This window comes from Salvelinus fontinalis, chromosome 11 (genome assembly GCF_029448725.1).
Source record: "Salvelinus fontinalis isolate EN_2023a chromosome 11, ASM2944872v1, whole genome shotgun sequence".
Taxonomy (NCBI): Eukaryota; Metazoa; Chordata; class Actinopteri; order Salmoniformes; family Salmonidae; genus Salvelinus; species Salvelinus fontinalis.
The window spans coordinates 42,303,516-42,320,764 of record NC_074675.1 but is presented as its reverse complement, the minus strand read 5'-3'; the positions used below and the strand labels follow the sequence as shown (position 1 = coordinate 42,320,764).

General features: G+C 41.1%; 1 protein-coding gene across 2 annotated transcripts in view; it reads left to right on the top strand.

The window, feature by feature from the left end:
* The first annotated feature begins 5,545 nt into the window (after positions 1–5,545).
* Positions 5,546–17,249, top strand: part of LOC129865737 (inactive ubiquitin carboxyl-terminal hydrolase 53-like) — a 61,711-nt gene continuing 50,007 nt past the window's right edge. For both annotated transcript variants that reach the window (XM_055938723.1, XM_055938722.1), the window contains exon 1: positions 5,546–6,035. The gene's annotated coding sequence lies outside the window, so the exon portion shown is untranslated. The remainder of the gene's footprint in view (positions 6,036–17,249) is intronic.

Here is a 17,249-nt window from a genome sequence, read left to right as displayed (position 1 = left end):
TGGTAGCGCCTCCATGCTCTGGACACTACGCTGACAGACACAGCAAACCTTTTTGCCACAGCTCGCATTGATGTGCCATCCTGGATGAACAGCACTACCTGAGCCACTTGTGTGGGTTGTAGACTCTGTCTCATGCTACCACTAGAGTGAGAGCACCGCCAGCATTCAAAAGTGACCAAAACATCAGCCAGGAAGCATAGGAACTGAGAAGTGCTCTGTGGTCACCACCTGCAGAATCACTCCTTTTTTGGGGGTGTCTTGCTAATTGCCTATAATTTCCACCTTTTGTCTATTCCATTTGCACAACAGCATGTGAAATTTATTGTAAATCAGTGTTGCTTCCTAAGTGGACAGTTTGATTTCATAGAAGTGTGATTGACTTGGAGTTACATTGTGTTGTTTAAGTGTTCCCTTTATTTTTTTGAGCAGTGTATTTACCAAGTAGGCTAAAATAAAAAGTAATAATAAAAAGTAACACAATAAGAATAACAAAGCTACAATGGGGCAAAAAAGTATTTAGTCAGCCACCAATTGTGCAAGTTCTCCCACTTAAAAAGATGAGAGAGGCCTGTAATTTTCAACATAGGTACACTTCAACTATGACAGACAAAATGAGATTTTTTCCCCAGAAAATCACATTGTAGGATTTTTAATGAATTTATTTGCAAATTATGTTGGAAAATAAGTATTTGGTCAATAACAAAAGTTTATCTCAATACTTTGTTATATACCCTTTGTTGGCAATGACAGAGGTCAAACGTTTTCTGTAAGTCTTTCACAAGGTTTTCACACACTGTTGCTGGTATTTTGGCCCATTCCTCCATGCAGATCTCCTCTAGAGCAGTGATGTTTTGGGGCTGTTGCTGGGCAACACGGACTTTCAACTCCCTCCAAAGATTTTCTATGGGGTTGAGATCTGGAGACTGGCTAGGCCACTCCAGGACCTTGAAATGCTTCTTACGAAGCCACTCCTTCATTGCCCGGGCGGTGTGTTTGGGATTATTGTCATGCTGAAAGACCCAGCCACGTTTCATCTTCAATGCCCTTGCTGATGGAAGGAGGTTTTCACTCAAAATCTCACGATACATGGCCCAATTCATTCTTTCCTTTACACGGATCAGTCGTCCTGGTCCCTTTTCAGAAAAACAGCCCCAAAGCATGATGTGTCCACCCCCATGCTTCACAGTAGGTAATTGGAGTGGGTCTAGGGTGTCTGGGAGGATGCTGTTGATGTGAGCCATGACCTGCCTTTCAAAGGACTTCATGGCTACCGAAGTGAGTGCCACGGGGCGGTAACCATTTAGGCAGGTTACCTTCACTTCATTGGGCACAGGGACTATGGTGGTCTGCTTGAAACATGTAGGTATTACAGACTCAGTCAGGGAGAGGTTGAAAATGTTAGTGAAGACACTTGACAGTTGGTCCTTGCATGCTTTTGAGTACACGTCCTGGTAATCCGTCTAGCCCAGCGGCTTTGTGAATGTTGACCTGTTTAAAGGTTTTGTTCATGTCGGCTACCGAGAGCGTTATCACACAGTCATCCAGAACAGCTGGTGCTCTCGTGCATGCGTTAGTGTTGCTTGCCTCGAAGCCAGCATAAAAGGCATTTAGCTCGTCTGGTAGGCTCGCGTCAATTTGCAGCTCGCGTCTGGGTTTCCCTTTGAGGTAGTGAAGACATCAAAACTATTAAATAACACATATGGAATCATGTAGTATCCAAAAAAAGTGTTAAACAAATCAAAACATATTTTAGATTTGAGATTCTCCACCCTTGATGACAGCTTTGCACAGTCTTCGCATTCTCTCAACCAGCTTCTTGAGGACTACTTTTCCAACAGTCTTGAAGGAGTATGCTGAGCAATTGTTGGCTGCTTTTCCTTCACTCTTCGGTCCAACTCATCCCAAACCATCTCAATTGGGTTGAGGTTGGGTGATTGTGGAGGCCAGGTCATCTGATGCAGTACTCCATCACTCTCCTCCTTCATCAAATATCCCTTACACAGCCTGGAGGTGTGTTTTGGGTCATTGTCCTGTTGAAAAATAAATGACAGTCCCACTAAGCGCAAATCAGATGGGGATGGCGTATCGCTGCAGAATGCTGTGGTAGCCATGCTGGTTAAGTGTGCCTTGAATTTTAAATAAATTACTGACAGTGTCACCAGCAAAGCACCCCCACACCTCCTCCTCCAAGCTTCACGGTGGGAACCACACATGCAGATTGCAAATTTGGACTCGTCAGGCCAAAGGACATGAACTTATACTCTGCAGCAGATTTAACTCTGGGTCTTCCATTTCTGTGGGGGGTCCTCATGAGAGCCAGTTTCATCATAGTGCTTGATGGTTTTTGCGACTGCACTTGAAGAAACTTTCAAAGTTCTTGAAATGTTCTGGATTGACTGACAATCGTGTCTGAAAGTAATGATGGACTGTTGTTTCTCTTTGCTTATTTCAGCTGTTCTTGTCATAATATTTACTTGGTCTTTTACCAAATAGGGCTATCTTCTGTATACCAACCATACCTTGTCACAACACAACTGATTGGCTCAAACGCATTAAGAAGGACATAAATTCCAAAGTAATTTTTAACAAGGCACACCTGTTAATTGAAATGCATTCCAGGAAACTACCTCATGAAGCTGGTTGAGAGAATGCCAAAAGTGTGCAAAGCTGTCATCAAGGCAAAGGGTGGCTATTTTGAAGAATTTATTTTGATTTGATTAACACTTTCTTGGTTACTACTTGATTCCATATGTGTTATTTAAACGTTTTGATGTCTTCACTACTATTTTACAATGTAGAAAATAGTACAAATAAATACAAACCCTGGAATGAGTCGATGTGTCCAAACTTTTGACTGGTACTGAATGTGTTCAACAACTCAAATAATTAACTGTAAAAGTTGTTTCTAAAGCTTGAAATTACATCACATTTTGCCTCTGGTATCATGTGACCTTGTTAAACCACTCTTTCTCCAGGCACTAGGGGTTAATGAGTTACATTTTCTATTACCATGAAGGAAATGAGTGAGAGAGAGCAAGAGAGACAAATCACATATGCATGGTGTGACCCAGAACTGTTATTTGTATTTATGTAACCTTTACCTATCCAGGAAACTCACTGAGATGAAAGAGATTCTAAGGGAGACCTGTTCCAACCAATACAGCAACAATGTGCCAGTCAAATATGAGACGTAACGACTTACAGACGTAGACACACCATAAACAAATTACAGACATAGACACATACGTGTAGGTTACAACTATAAAATACAAAAGTGGAGCAAAGTAGCCTATACTAAAGAATATAATACAATAATAGAATGCACAATATTTGCATTCTACACTACTGATTTTTTTGTTTTTTGAATTTTTTAAAATAATTGTATTGCTTTCTTTATATAACAGGATTGGGCAGATGGTGTTTGGATAACAGGATTCTTACATCACATTTTTGTAGGCCCTACAACTGGGGTGTAATCATTTGTCCAAACATTAGCATTTTGCAACGAAAGAGAGAGTTTCTATTGGACAAATTCAGCTAGGTCCCGCCTAGTTTAATTTGCTTACATTTAAGAAACATTTTGCAACAGAATTGAGGTAATGATTTCAGTTCTTCATAATCTACAAGCACAGGTAAAATTGACACAAATGATTGGGAGGAGGCGGGGGTCATGTCCCCCCCCCCCTAATATTCAGAACAGGTGGTTTTGTCCCCCACAATCATTTCAGATATGATATGAACATGCCATAAACAATGGCAAAATGTGTAGAATTGCAGAACATTTGTTTTAAAAGAGTAGAATGAGATGAGCAATAAAACACCACATTTTTCTCTGAGCATCATCAATTTTTTTTTTTTGAAATGCAGGAAGTTAGCCGTTTTCCAAAAACAATCTGTTTTACCCCAGAAATATTATTATTGTTAGTTTTTGGGGGGTTTGGGGGACCCCTGGAGGTAGGTGCCCCATGGAGGTAGGTACCCCATGGAACCAAATGTTGGCAAGAATAATATTTTGGCTGCTCCATCGAGTTTATACAGTCGGGAGACAGATTTTTAAAATTTTTTTTTTTTAACCTTTATTTAACTAGGCAAGTCAGTTAAGAACAAATTCTTATTTTCAATGACGGCCTAGGAACAGTGGGTTAACTGCCTGTTCAGGGGCAGAACGACAGATTTGTACCTTGTCAGCTCGGGGATTTGAACTTGCAACCTTCCGGTTACTAGTCCAACGCTCTAACCACTAGGCTACGCTGCCGCCCCCGCAGCGTAGATTCCGCAGCGTAGATTCCGCAGCGTAGATTCAGATTCCTGAGTCGGGATCAACATTCAACGACACAAGTGTAAGTCTGACCATGGTACTGTATGTTCACACTCAGGGGCAGAACGACAGATTTGTACCTTGTCAGCTCGGGGATTTGAACTTGCAACCTTCCGGTTACTAGTCCAACGCTCTAACCACTAGGCTACGCTGCCGCCCCCGCAGCGTAGATTCCCGCAGCGTAGATTCAGATTCCTGAGTCGGGATCAACATTCAACGACACAAGTGTAAGTCTGACCATGGTACTGTATGTTCACACTCAATTATTATTATACAGTATATATTTTTTTTAAAATTTGGACTGGGCATAAGGTAGGGGAACTCAAACTATAATAAAACTCAGTCTTCATATTTTGCGTCTTCTTAAAGCTGCAATTTGTAACTTTTTGGACGACCTGACCAAATTCACATAGTAATGTTAGTTATAGATCTGTCATTCTTTTTGAAAGCAAGTCTTAGAAGATGTAGGTCTGTTCTATATATGTGTTTTTCTATGCTTCCGTTCTTAAGTTTGTTTTTTTGTGTCATTTACTTTCCAGTTTTGTACACCAGCTTCAAACAGCTGAAAATACAATATTTTTGGTTGAGGTTATTCCTTTGGAAAATATATTACACAGCGGTTTAGATGGTACAATGATTATCTACACTATATTTGCTTGTTTTGACACATACACTGAAATTTGGTGAACAATTAGAGCAACCAGGAAATTATAATACAACTCAGTCTTAATGATGATGAAGACATCCTTCCACTTACAGTTTCAAAAATACCTCTCCATATACCCCTCAAGAGATAAGTCATGTCAAACTGTGTAGAATTACAGGAAATGATTTTCAAATGTAAAAAAAAAAAAAAAAGTTAAAAAAACAACAACATCCATCTACTGTTCTTTGGACTCGTCCCACCAATATCTAGGCTACACCACAATTTCGCCCTTGTTGTCCTCAAGCATTGTTTTAGGCCTAATTGTCGCCACATTGCTTGCGTTGGAAGGCTGTATGTAGCCGAAACATCGCAGGCTATTAACCTGGACAAACTATATAAAAATGCATAGCCAACCGGTATGCCAAGTTCGACTCGTTCCACACCTGCAAACAGTTGCCGCCAAAATATTCTCAAACTGCATTCTACCTGAGTGGTTGATGGTGGAAAGTTCACATGAAAGTGCAGTGAAACTCCTCCCTTCGCTCGCGGAGAGTCGTGGTTGCTGCCTGTGCGAACGTAGTTCAGTAGGCTACAGAGGGCTGCAGTAAATACAGTGCCGCTCAAGAGGCGGAGTTTGACCTCGCAGCTCTGAAAACATCACTAATCCAGTATTTCAGGTGCCGAAGTCGATCATTGCTCACTCCATCTGCGCATCAACAACTGCAAGAAACAGACGACTCTAAAAACCGGAATAGCCTACAGCAAGTGAATGGGACGGATGGTGTCAAAAACTGGAATTATACAGGAAGAAAGAGTCCGTAACAACGATAACAGCAAAGTTGTAACACGTGCTTTTAGTTATGTGGTTTAATTTTTAACGAGCCCTCTGTATATATATATCTCTCTTTTTTTTTTTTTTTTTTTTTTTACCGCAACGACTGTTGGGACAGTATCATAGGCGTCGTCAATTTCCTCCCGAAACTCCTAGCTGTTTCAATTTCAAGAATTCAAACACATTTGGAAGAGCTGCAGATTCCCTACCTTGGGATATATTGGTATTTCATTAAAACGGTGAGTGTTGTGTTCTTTTGGTTTAGATTGGGTTGTTTGTTATTTTCTCTCTACAATTTCCAGCATCAACGCTCATGAGGCGTAAATGTACCTGCATTACAGGTAAACTCAGTCGAAACGTATGAAATCGCTGATTAACTTCCGATTTGTTAGCCTATCATATATGTGTCATTGGCCTATTCATGAACGAAACAAAAACGTCAAACTATTAGTGTGGTATTAGTAGTGCTTATGACTGCATGAAATAAAAAGTAGCCTTCATGTTATTTATATATATATATCCTAAAAATTGTGGAAGGGCCTGGCTTGACATCATATTTCCTCATTGCTCTTGCGACACACGAACGAAGACTAGTCTGTCACATAGTCGTTTGACACTGACAGCAATTCATAAAAGTTTACTTATTGAAAGGCTCCCAAACCCATTTCCCATAGGCTATGCCATATTTTTGTGCCTGGTCAATCATGTTATATTGTTAACAATCTCCTACTAATAGGCCAAAATACTTGTGTAATTGCAACCTATTGAATTTGGCAGGTTATATTGTCCATGCAGCCGTGGCCTGGTGTTATTCTCACATACACCTGAAAGATGCAGTGAAATGTGTTGTTTTTACAGGGTCAGCCATAATATTATCGGCCCCTCGAGCAAATTAGGGTTAAGTGCCTTGCTCAAGCGCACATCGACAGATGTTTTTTTTTTTTTTTTTTTTCCCGACCTTGTCAACTCGGGTCGGCTACCCGAACCAGAGACCTTTTTGTTACTGGCCCAACGCTCTTCTAGACTACCTGCAGCCCCAAAAATGTCCAATGCAGCAGTTTTTTAATCTCCAATCTCCAATTATTTCTGGGTAACAATTACTATGATTGTTTTCAATTAAAATGGTCAAAAAAACACAACTTGCTTTTTTAGGAAATAGCAATTTCTCAAGCAAGAATTTTGGGAGGTCTGTCACTGCTCAATAGTCCCTCTGAGGGGAAAATGGAAAATTAGCAGAAATTGACAGAGCGGTTTCGAACTCTTCCTTATTGGTCTATTAACTCATTTGATTTCACCAGGCAGACCAAAACTCCATCCCACCAAAACAGGCAGACATTTGAGTCTGTCTTTTCAAACAGCTCTTACACTAAAAGGGCATTATCATTTTCAAAATGTCACAGTATTATTCCAACCTCGGTGTGGAAATATACTCTCACTGAACAGTTTTAGGTACACCACCCCGTTAATAAAAATGTATCGCTTCTACAGAGCGTGAGTCACATGGACGTGGCTTGCTATATAAAGCAGGCAGACAGGCATCCAGTTATGTTCGGTTGAACGTTAGCATGGGCAAAATGAGTGACCTAAACCACGCTCAAAGTCGCTTGATCGTTGGTGTCAGGCACACCGGGTCTAGGATCTCAAAAACAGCTGCCTTCTTGGGCTTTTCATGAACAACAGTGTCTAGGGTTTCCAGAGAATGGTGCGACAAACAAAAAACATCCAGTCAGCGGCTGTCCTGTGGGGGAAAACAGCTTGTTGATGAGAAAGGTCGAAGGAGAATAGCTTGCACAATTCTTGCCAACAGGCGGGCCACAAATATTGCCGCAGAACAGCATATCTGAACGCACAACTCGTCGATCCTTGTCACGGATGGGCTATTGCAGGGCTATTGCAGCAGATGCCCACACCGGGTTCCACTCCTATCAGCTAACAACAAGAAGAAGCAGCTCCCGTGGGTACGCGATCTCCAACACCGGACTGTTGAGCAGTGGAAAACATTGCCTACTCCGACGAATCCCGGTTCCTGTTGCGTCATGCTGATGGCAGATTCAGGATTTGGCGTAAACAGCATGAGTCCATGGACCAATTCTGCCTGGTGTCAACAGTACAGGCTGGTGGCGGTGGTGTACCGCCTTCCAATCTGCAGCAATTGCGTGATGCCATCGCATCAGCATGGACCAACAACCCCGTGGAACGTTTCTGTCTTTTTGAATCCATGCCCCAAATAATTCAGGCTGTTCTGGAGATAAAGGGGGTCCGACCCGGTACTAGATGGGTGTTCCTAATAAACTGGCCTGCGAGTGTATATGAAACACAGGACAATCACTTTTTTGACTGTGCCTAATTATCATGCAGAGCTACATTCTAGTCCTCTGTTCCATTTCATTACACATACGTCATTTGATGATGGCATCTTCTGTAGAGGGCTAGTTTTGTTAAGAACCGCAACGCTCGGGCTGAACATTAACACACTCATTGTTTGCGGTACCGTTTTGGAAGCACAAGGACCTTTCATATCAGCGAGATACTTTTCTAAAGTTTAATTGATACACAGCCTTTTATAGGGTTAGCGTTAGTTTCCCACATGGCCATGTCTCTATGTTACAGCCATAGCCGTGGGAAGTAGGGGTGCTGAGGATGCTGCAGCACCCCCTGATAAATCACAATTTAAACATGAATTAATACAAAAATAAAATTCTCCACCAAATGAGTGCACTAGGCCTTTTACTCCTTTATGAGTGGAGCAAAGAACTCGTCAGCAGAGCAGGGAGAAATTTATTTCTAGAACCGTATGTCACAATTGAGAATTGTTTCCCGTTTAGATGGAGTATTTTATTTGGCTGTTTTGGCTGCCAGAGCCAGTCTACCTCTAAAAAATAAAAAGTCCTTGGACTTTAAGGAGTAACGGTAGGCTCCTTAATACATCTTGGGCTAAACTACACTTATGCATTTCTATTCCTTTCCATTCATGACCATATCTTTTCTATAATAAACAGAAATATAAACACAACATCTAAAGTGTTGGTATGTTTCATGAGCTGAAATAAAAGATCCCAGAAGTGTTCCATATGCACAAAAAGCATATTTCTTTAACATTTTGTACAGAAATGTGTTTACATCCCTGTTTAGTGAGCATTTATCTTCTGCCAATATAATCCATCCACCTGACAGGTGTGGCATATCAAGAAGGTGATTAAACAGCATGATTTTTAATCCTTGTTTTACCATGTAAGTTGACAAGGCCCACATTCTTATTTACAATAACAACCTGGGGAATAGTTACAGGGGAGAGGAAGGGGGATGAATGAGCCAATTGGAAGCTGGAGATGATTAGATGGCAATGATGGTTTTAGGGCCAGATTTGTAATTTAGCCAGGACAACAGTGTTAACACCCCTACTCTTACGATAAGTGCCATGGGATCTTCAGTGACCACAGTCAGGTCACCCGTTTAACGTCCCATCCGAAAGACGGCATCCTACACAGGGCATTGTCCTTAGTCACTGCACTGAGGCATTGGGATATGGCCCTCCAATACCACTTCCGGCAGCATCTGGTCACCCATCCGGGAACCAACAAGGACCAACCCTGCTTACCTTCAGAGGCAAGCCAGCAGTGGGATGCAGGGTGGTATGCTTCTGGCACAGGTGCACCTTGTGCTGGGGACCAAAGGACCTCCACATTTGGCTTCTTCACCTGCGGGACCATCTGAGACCAGCCACCTGGACAGCTGATGAAACTGAGGAGTATTTCTGTCTCTAATAAAGCACTTTTGTGGGGAAAAACATAATATGATTGGCTGGGCCTGGCTTCCCAGTTGGTGGGGCCTATGCCCTCACAGGCCCACCCAAGTCTGCACTGATTTCTTTATATGAACTGTAACTCAGGAAAATTGTTGAAATTGTTGCGATTTTAAAATATTTTTGTTCATCATATTTGTCATGATGACCAACACTAGTTTCTAAACACTGCCAATAACAAATTTCTGTACATGATTCACTTTTACAGAACATTCAGCAAACATCTGAGTGATAAGCAGACAACCAATTATTATTTTTACCACATAAATACTGTATTTTTGTATGACCAGTGAGTACAGTTTGTACTCAACTCCCCAGTGAGTTTCACTGATATGAGGCGAGTCTACGACACCTTATTTCCCCCCAAAAGCCTTTCTAGCAAAAAGAATACCTCATCCTGTCCTCAAACATCAGGCACTCTTTTTATATTCCTCACAATCAAAGCCACAGAGCTCATTAAAACCCTGAGTTGTGGATAAGGTATTACAAACTGAATGAAAATTCTCATCAGAAACAAATGGTTTATTGTAGACTATATGATATTGTAGGCTACTTTTATATACATTATGTGAGTTTATTAGATTTATTTAGATGTGAGAGAGTGGTGTTCACTTAGAATAAAGCTTATTATGAACGTGTTACGAATATAGCCTACTTATTTATCTATTTTGGGACAACAATGAGCCTCGACGGTGACAGGGTTATATTTTCCCATTTGACAAAGCTCCAAATTCAGTTGAATTGATATGAATGATAATTTATGTTTTAGAACAAACTTCTTTCCATCACAATTAATGTTGGAAAAAATAATTAAATTCAGAAATTATTCTCTATTTTACACAAACTGTATGCACTCAGTATAACAACTCAACATTTTGATGATCTTTTTGTGACATTCGCTTTATTGTACACCGCTCTATAATGCTATGCTGTTTTTAGCCCATGGAGAATTTATCATGCCAATTTTTTTTGTGGGATATTTTCATTAGAACCAGAAAAGGTAGCTTCGAGAAGATAATAGAATGCTGAAGAACCAGATTGTTTCTGTAGCAGCATGGCCCATGTTACACAATGTGTTTACTCAAGAAAATGAATGGGATATTTAAGGGAGGAGTTGTTGCAGAGGTTCACTGTTGTCTATGGAAGTTTGTTGGTGGGATGTTTTTGTGCTTCATTGGGATAGTCAAATCAAGTGCCATTCGGAAAAGAAAAAGTGCTATCTCATTGCAGTGCAGTTCACCAGTCAGTTCTCACAATCAGCACTATTTATGAGGTTTGATTTTATGGTACCTGGCAGTATTGTAGTACGAGTCTGGTCTCGAGACCACATTGGGTGTGGCCTTATCTCTGTCGGTACATTTGTACTCGGTCTTGGACAGTGAGGACTAGTAATTTCTTCCCGAGACCAGCTGAGTAAAAGAACTCAGAATTATCAGCATCCATTCAGTCAGCGCATAAAACCGCTTCACCAGGACAAATGTATACGCTCCTTTTTTGAAACATTATCTTAACAGCCTTTATATCTATTGTAGACATGTTTGCATAGTAGAGAACCTATAGGCCTTCAGTGTGTGACAGGTTCCTGATTTCTGAAAGGACAGCAACCGTAATACCAGCGCACTCATGTAGGAGAGTGAACATGTAAATAACCTCTCTAGAAATTAAACATAGGCGGGCCGTTTGGAAACTTTTTGGCAAAATTAGAGTATGCCCCACTGCATAGGGCCGGTTGAAAGGCGGCAGTCACACACAGCATGATGTTAACGGATAAGCAGTCCATAAACTTGGTCATAATAAGCCAGTAGGTCACAATCATGAGAATACAAAAACACAAACATTAAGCATTTCCAAATCGATTCGGGATCCACTGTTTCAGTTTCAATGACTCAATATTCTGGACAAAAATGGACGAATGTAACTAAGGCTGGGAATGTCAATGCAATCAAACTAGCAACGGCCTTGTCAATAAGAATTTGTTCTTAACTGACTTGCCTAGTTAAATAAAGGTTACACTAAGAGCATAACATTTCTGCACCCTAATTTTCTAATTCTAGTCTAACCAATACCCAAACGGAGATTAAGTGAAAATAAAAATCTCATTGATTTGTCAAAACCAGTCCCCATGCTTGTCTCAGAGCTGCGCGAAACGGTGCTAAAATGTTGTAGGCTTTTGCTTCAAATCCTATTGCTTCTAACTTCAATATGCTCTTTAAATAAATAAGACCTGCAACCACTTTTAACAGCACATTACTCAACACTAGTGAGACTCATGTCGCCTACAGTATATTGAAAAATATGACGTGACTCTCCGCCAATAATTACTTAGAGGATTGGAGGATATTTCTGCAATTCAGTGATATTTATTGCCATAGTAATTCGTTATGGATCCATAACTAAATAAACAACGGCAATTTGAAAGAGTATTTTTATCATAATTTTTTTAATGAAATCATAAAGATTCCATTATTAGTTACATTGTTTTAGTTTGAACGTGCAGACTGGTACTAAGAACAGTACACTAGGAACGTTTCCCTAGTCAGCGCCATTATTAGTGCAATGCTCCTTAAATATTTTGGAGATTTAGTTTTTCAAATAATGTAAAATGATTGAGGAAAAAGTCCATTCTTGAACATGGGGTGAGACATTGTTACTAATTTGTAAATGAAGCCAGTTTGTTATTTAGAATGATTTATTTCTGTTTTTAGAGGGAGAAAAACGAAAAACCTACACTTATCTCATGGGTCTCCCAGTCGAGGCCGGCATGGGTATTGAAGCAGCCTCTGTATCAACACAGCTATGCAGTGTCTTAGACCGTTGCGCCACTCTGTGCAGCACAATGTGACCTGTTGGGAGTGGCCTACAGTACTACAGTAAGAGTAAAATAATACAAATCTTAGTGTAACAACAGGTTTAGTAAGTAATACTGAAGTCGTGTACAATTATCAGTTTCTATTTCGGTTTATGTCACCCATTCATTGTCAGTCAGAGACACAGTAGGAACCAAAAGCATAATCAGTGCTCTAACTCCCCCTTGCGCTGGTCTGGAGCAATGAAGTGGTGATGCAGGGTAACGTATTAAACCACAAATGACTTCTAAGTCCCGCGGCATAAGCTTGCAACTTTTAAAGGAGGAACCACTGTATATGAACAGATTTCAATAAGATTTCATGTTGCTAAAATAATGTCAGTTCCACTTTAAATGCAACAATGTTTCAATACGTGTTATTTTCAAAGATGTCTAACAGCAAGCGCGCTGCAATAGAGAACACATTTCCACTCACCAGAGGATGATCATTTGAAACGTAATTTCTTGTTGAAAGTTATTCTTGAAAAGGGAGAGGCTAACAAATTAGCAGCAACATCCTCTTTGATAACACCTGCTGCAAACTAGCCGACAAAAAAAGCTAGCTAGACTGTGGGAAAAATACTGCTCGGTATTGCGCCGGGACCTGTTGCCCTTCACGAAAGTAGAAGTTTCCATATGGTTTTGTAAACCGGTCCCACTCATTAAGTCAAAGTGTGATTGGTTGATTCCACTGTCACTCGAAAATTTTGCCCAAATACAGTTGAATGGCAATGCCTTTTATCTAGCTTCTGATGTCCTAGCCAGTGTCTGATTTTTAGCTAGCTAGATGTATCTCCCCAGAGACCAGCAGTGTTAACCCTTTCCTTTCCAGCAAACTGAAGAGATTTAATTATTATAATCATTATTTTATAAATCCCTTCTCTGAAGGCCCATTGTTCCCCACTGTGGTTAGTAATACTTTGTAGAGTGGCTTTATTTCCCCCCAGAATGCATTTTTCCCACTATTCTGAATGTCTAAAGTATCCATATGCTGTTCTGAAATATGAACACAGACATACTGGACATTTCGAGCTCTTATGGGAGAGACTTTATCAAATTTACAATCATGGTCTTAAATTGGACTCGCATTTTTCTGGTCTTGATTTGGTCTCATCCGGTCTTGGTCTTGAACACAACACCGGTACCTGGCATTGATTATAACTTGATAACTTGTGCCCCATTTGTTGGCCTATGTAGCAACTGCATCGTCCATTCATTAAAGCCACAGTCTGGAGGTGGTAGGCTACATCAGTGGACCACTAACCAAACTGTAGACAATGGAGAAAATGCATCCAATCACATTTTCACTGTAGTGTTCAAAGAATCATATTCCCAGCAAGCAACATTCATTTTTGAAACATGTTTTGAAGCTATACATCATTTTCTTACAAATTACAGAAGTCTTACAGGCATTAAAGGGCTAAGCCAGAGTGCACTAAAACCCTCTCATACACACCACCCGCTTGCAGAATTTCAATTAGCTGCTGGAACTGAATAAACTCATTAATCTGTTTTAAAATAAAGGGAGGGTGGGGGTGGTGGGGGGAGTTGTTGGCCATCGCTCTGACATTTTAATGGCAAGTCGTGGGAAGCAGCGAAACATTTAGGAAGTAGTCTGAACAGTCTAAGGGAGGACGTTATATTTCAATCAGAGCCTTAAAAAAAGAAAATACAGGATTTGTTTTTGGGAACATTTACTTCTGTTCTCTCCCTATTCCACTCTTGCTGTGACCGAAGGGAGCTGTTTGTTGAGTGGCTCAGCGAGGTGTGGGTGACCTGTTCAGTTTCATAGGGTTCAAGCAGTGTCCACGTGCTGGAATGTTTCAGCAGGAAGTTCACACAGGAAACTTCTGCTTGCTTTGGAAAATACAAATATTTGGGTTGCGTACACATATTTGAAGGTTTTATCGCAGGTGCAGCAAAATGCTTGTGTTTCTAGCTCTAACAATGCAGCAATACCTTTATCTAGCTTCAAAAGAATTGAAGAAATTAAGAAACATCCTAACGAGAAATGTCAGTTATCTATATCTAAATAAATTGTGTGTGTGGACAGTATATTAATAGAAAAGGTGTGTACAGCTGTAGTTTTTTATAAGGTTAACCTTGACTAGAATACAGAATGTGCCTTCGGAAAGTATTCAGACCCCTTGACTTTCTCCAAATGTTACGTTACAGCCTTATTTAAATTGATTAAATAAATTACAATTATCAGCAATCTACTCACAATACCCCATAGTGACGAAGCGAAAAAACAGGTTTTTACCAAATGTAAATAAGGTATTTCCGTTTTCTATTTTTAATATGTATATATATTCAGACCCTTTGCTATGAGACTCGAAATTGAACTCCGGTGAAGCCTGTTTCCATTGATCATCCTTGATGTTTCTACAACTTGATTGGAGTTCACCTGTGGTAAATTCAATTGATTGGACATGATTTGGAAAGGCACACACCTGTCTATGAAAGGTCCCACATTTGACAGTGCACGTCACAGCAAAAATCAAGGAATTGTCCATTGAGCTCCGAGACAGGATTGTATTGAGGCACAGATCTGGGGGGGGACCAAAACATTTATGCAGCATTGAAGGTCCCAAAGAACACAGTGCCCTCCATCATTCTTAAATGGAAGAAGTTTGGAACCACCAAGACTCTTCCTAGAGCTGGCTGGCTGCTAAACTGAATAATCGGGGGAGAAGGGTCTCCCCAGTAAAAGGCACATGACAGCCCACTTGGACTTTTCCAAAAGACACCTAAACTCTCAATCCATGAGAAACAAGATTCTCTGATCTGATGCAACCAAGATATAACTCTTTGGCCTGAATGCCAAGCATCACGTCTGGAGGTAATCTGGCACCATCCTTACGGTGATGCATGGTGGTGGCAGCATCGTGCTGTGGAGATGTTTATCAGCGGCAGGGACTGGGAGACTAGTCAGGATTGAGGTAAAGATGAATGGAGCAAAGTAGTAAGTCGCTCTGGATAAGAGCGTCTGCTAAATGACTTAAATGTAAATGTAAATGTACAGAGAGATTCTTGATGAAAACCTGCTCCAGAGAGCTTAGGACCTCAGACTGGGGTGAAGGTTCACCTTCCAACAGGACAACAACCCTAACCACAGAGCCAAGATAATGCAAGAGTGGCTTCGGGACAAGTCTCTGAATGTCCTTGAGTTGCCCAGCCAGAGTCTGGATTTGAACCTGATCGAACGTCTCTGGAGAGACCTGAAAATAGCTGTGCAACAATGCTCCCCATCCAACCTGACAGAGCTTGAGATGATCTGCAGAGAATAATGGGAGAAACTCCCCAAATATAGGTGTGCCAAGCTTGTAGCGTCATACCCAAGAAGACTCGAGGCTTTAGTCGCTGCCAAAGGTGCTTCAACAAAGTAGTGAGTAAATGGTGTGAATACTTAAAAAAAACAAAAACATTTTAATATTATAAATTATCAAACATTTCTAAACCTGTTTTTGATTTGTCATAATGGGCTATTGTGTGTAGATTGAGGGGGGATAAACAACTTTAGAAAAAGGCTTAAACGTAACAAAATGTGCGAAAAGCCAAGGGGTCTGAATACTTTCCGAAGGCACTGTAAACCGTGTTCTATGACTATGTACATAGGGCAGCAGTCTCTAAGGTTCAGGGCAGGGTACTGGGCGGAGGCCTGCTAGTGGTGACTATTTAACAGTCTGATGGCCTGGAAATAGAAGCATTTATTTTTTTGTCTCCCAACTTTGATGCACCTGTACATCTCCACCTTCTAGATGGTAGCGGGGTGAACAGGCTGTGGCTCGTGTGACTGAGGTCCTTGATGATGATCTTGGCCTTCCTGTGACACCGGGTCCTGTGGATGTCCTTGAGGGCAGGTAGTATGCCCCCAGTGACGTGTTGGGCTGACCGCACAACCCTGCGGTTGCGGACTGCAATTGCCATAACAGGCAGTGATACAGCCCAACAGGATGGTCTCAATGGTGCGTTTGTAGAAGTCCGTGAGGGTCTTAGGGGCCAAGCCAAATTTCATCAGCCTCCTGAGTTTGTAGAGGTGCTGCTGCACCTTCTTCACTACACTGTCTGTGTGAATGGACTGTTTCAGGTTGTACGTGATGTGCACGCTGAGGAACTTGAAGCGATTCACCCTCTCTACTGCGGCCTGTCAATATGGGGGGGGGGGAATGTGCTCTCTGCAGTCTCCTGAAGCTCTTTCATTTTGTTGAAGTTGAGTGAGCGACTTTCCTGGCACCACTCCACCAGGGCTCTCACCTCATCCCTGTAGCCTGTCTCGCCGGTAATCGGGCCTACCACTTTTGCTCCAGTCTGCAGGGAATTCTCCAGTTTTTGTTTCTTTCTGTTATTTCAGGATTTTCATCAGAGGGGTCTTGTTTCATTTCCCCACAGCTGAGCCCAGTTTCCTCATAGTCAGCTTGCATTTTTACATGGTCAAAAAGGTTTGAGGATTGTATGTTTCAAGTTGTACTGCCAAGGCCTCTGCAGCAACATCTAGGGATTGTGACATACACAAGTGTTTTCGATTGAAAACAATTGCAGCAAAAATGTGTGTAGAAAGCAAAGTGAGGCAGGTTCTGACCGAGTGTGGGGGACGATATCAATAAACATTGGTTTTCTCTTCACTTTCGCACTTCACTGCTTTTGCCTAACGGCAGCTTTAAATTAAGTAGTCAGTGAAGTATTGAGCGCACATTGGAATTGATCAATACCAAGGTTTGGGTCAATTCCATTTCAGTTCAGAAAGTACACCAAATTCCAAATTTCCCTCATTGAAAAACATGGAATTTGTGTACTTCCTGAATT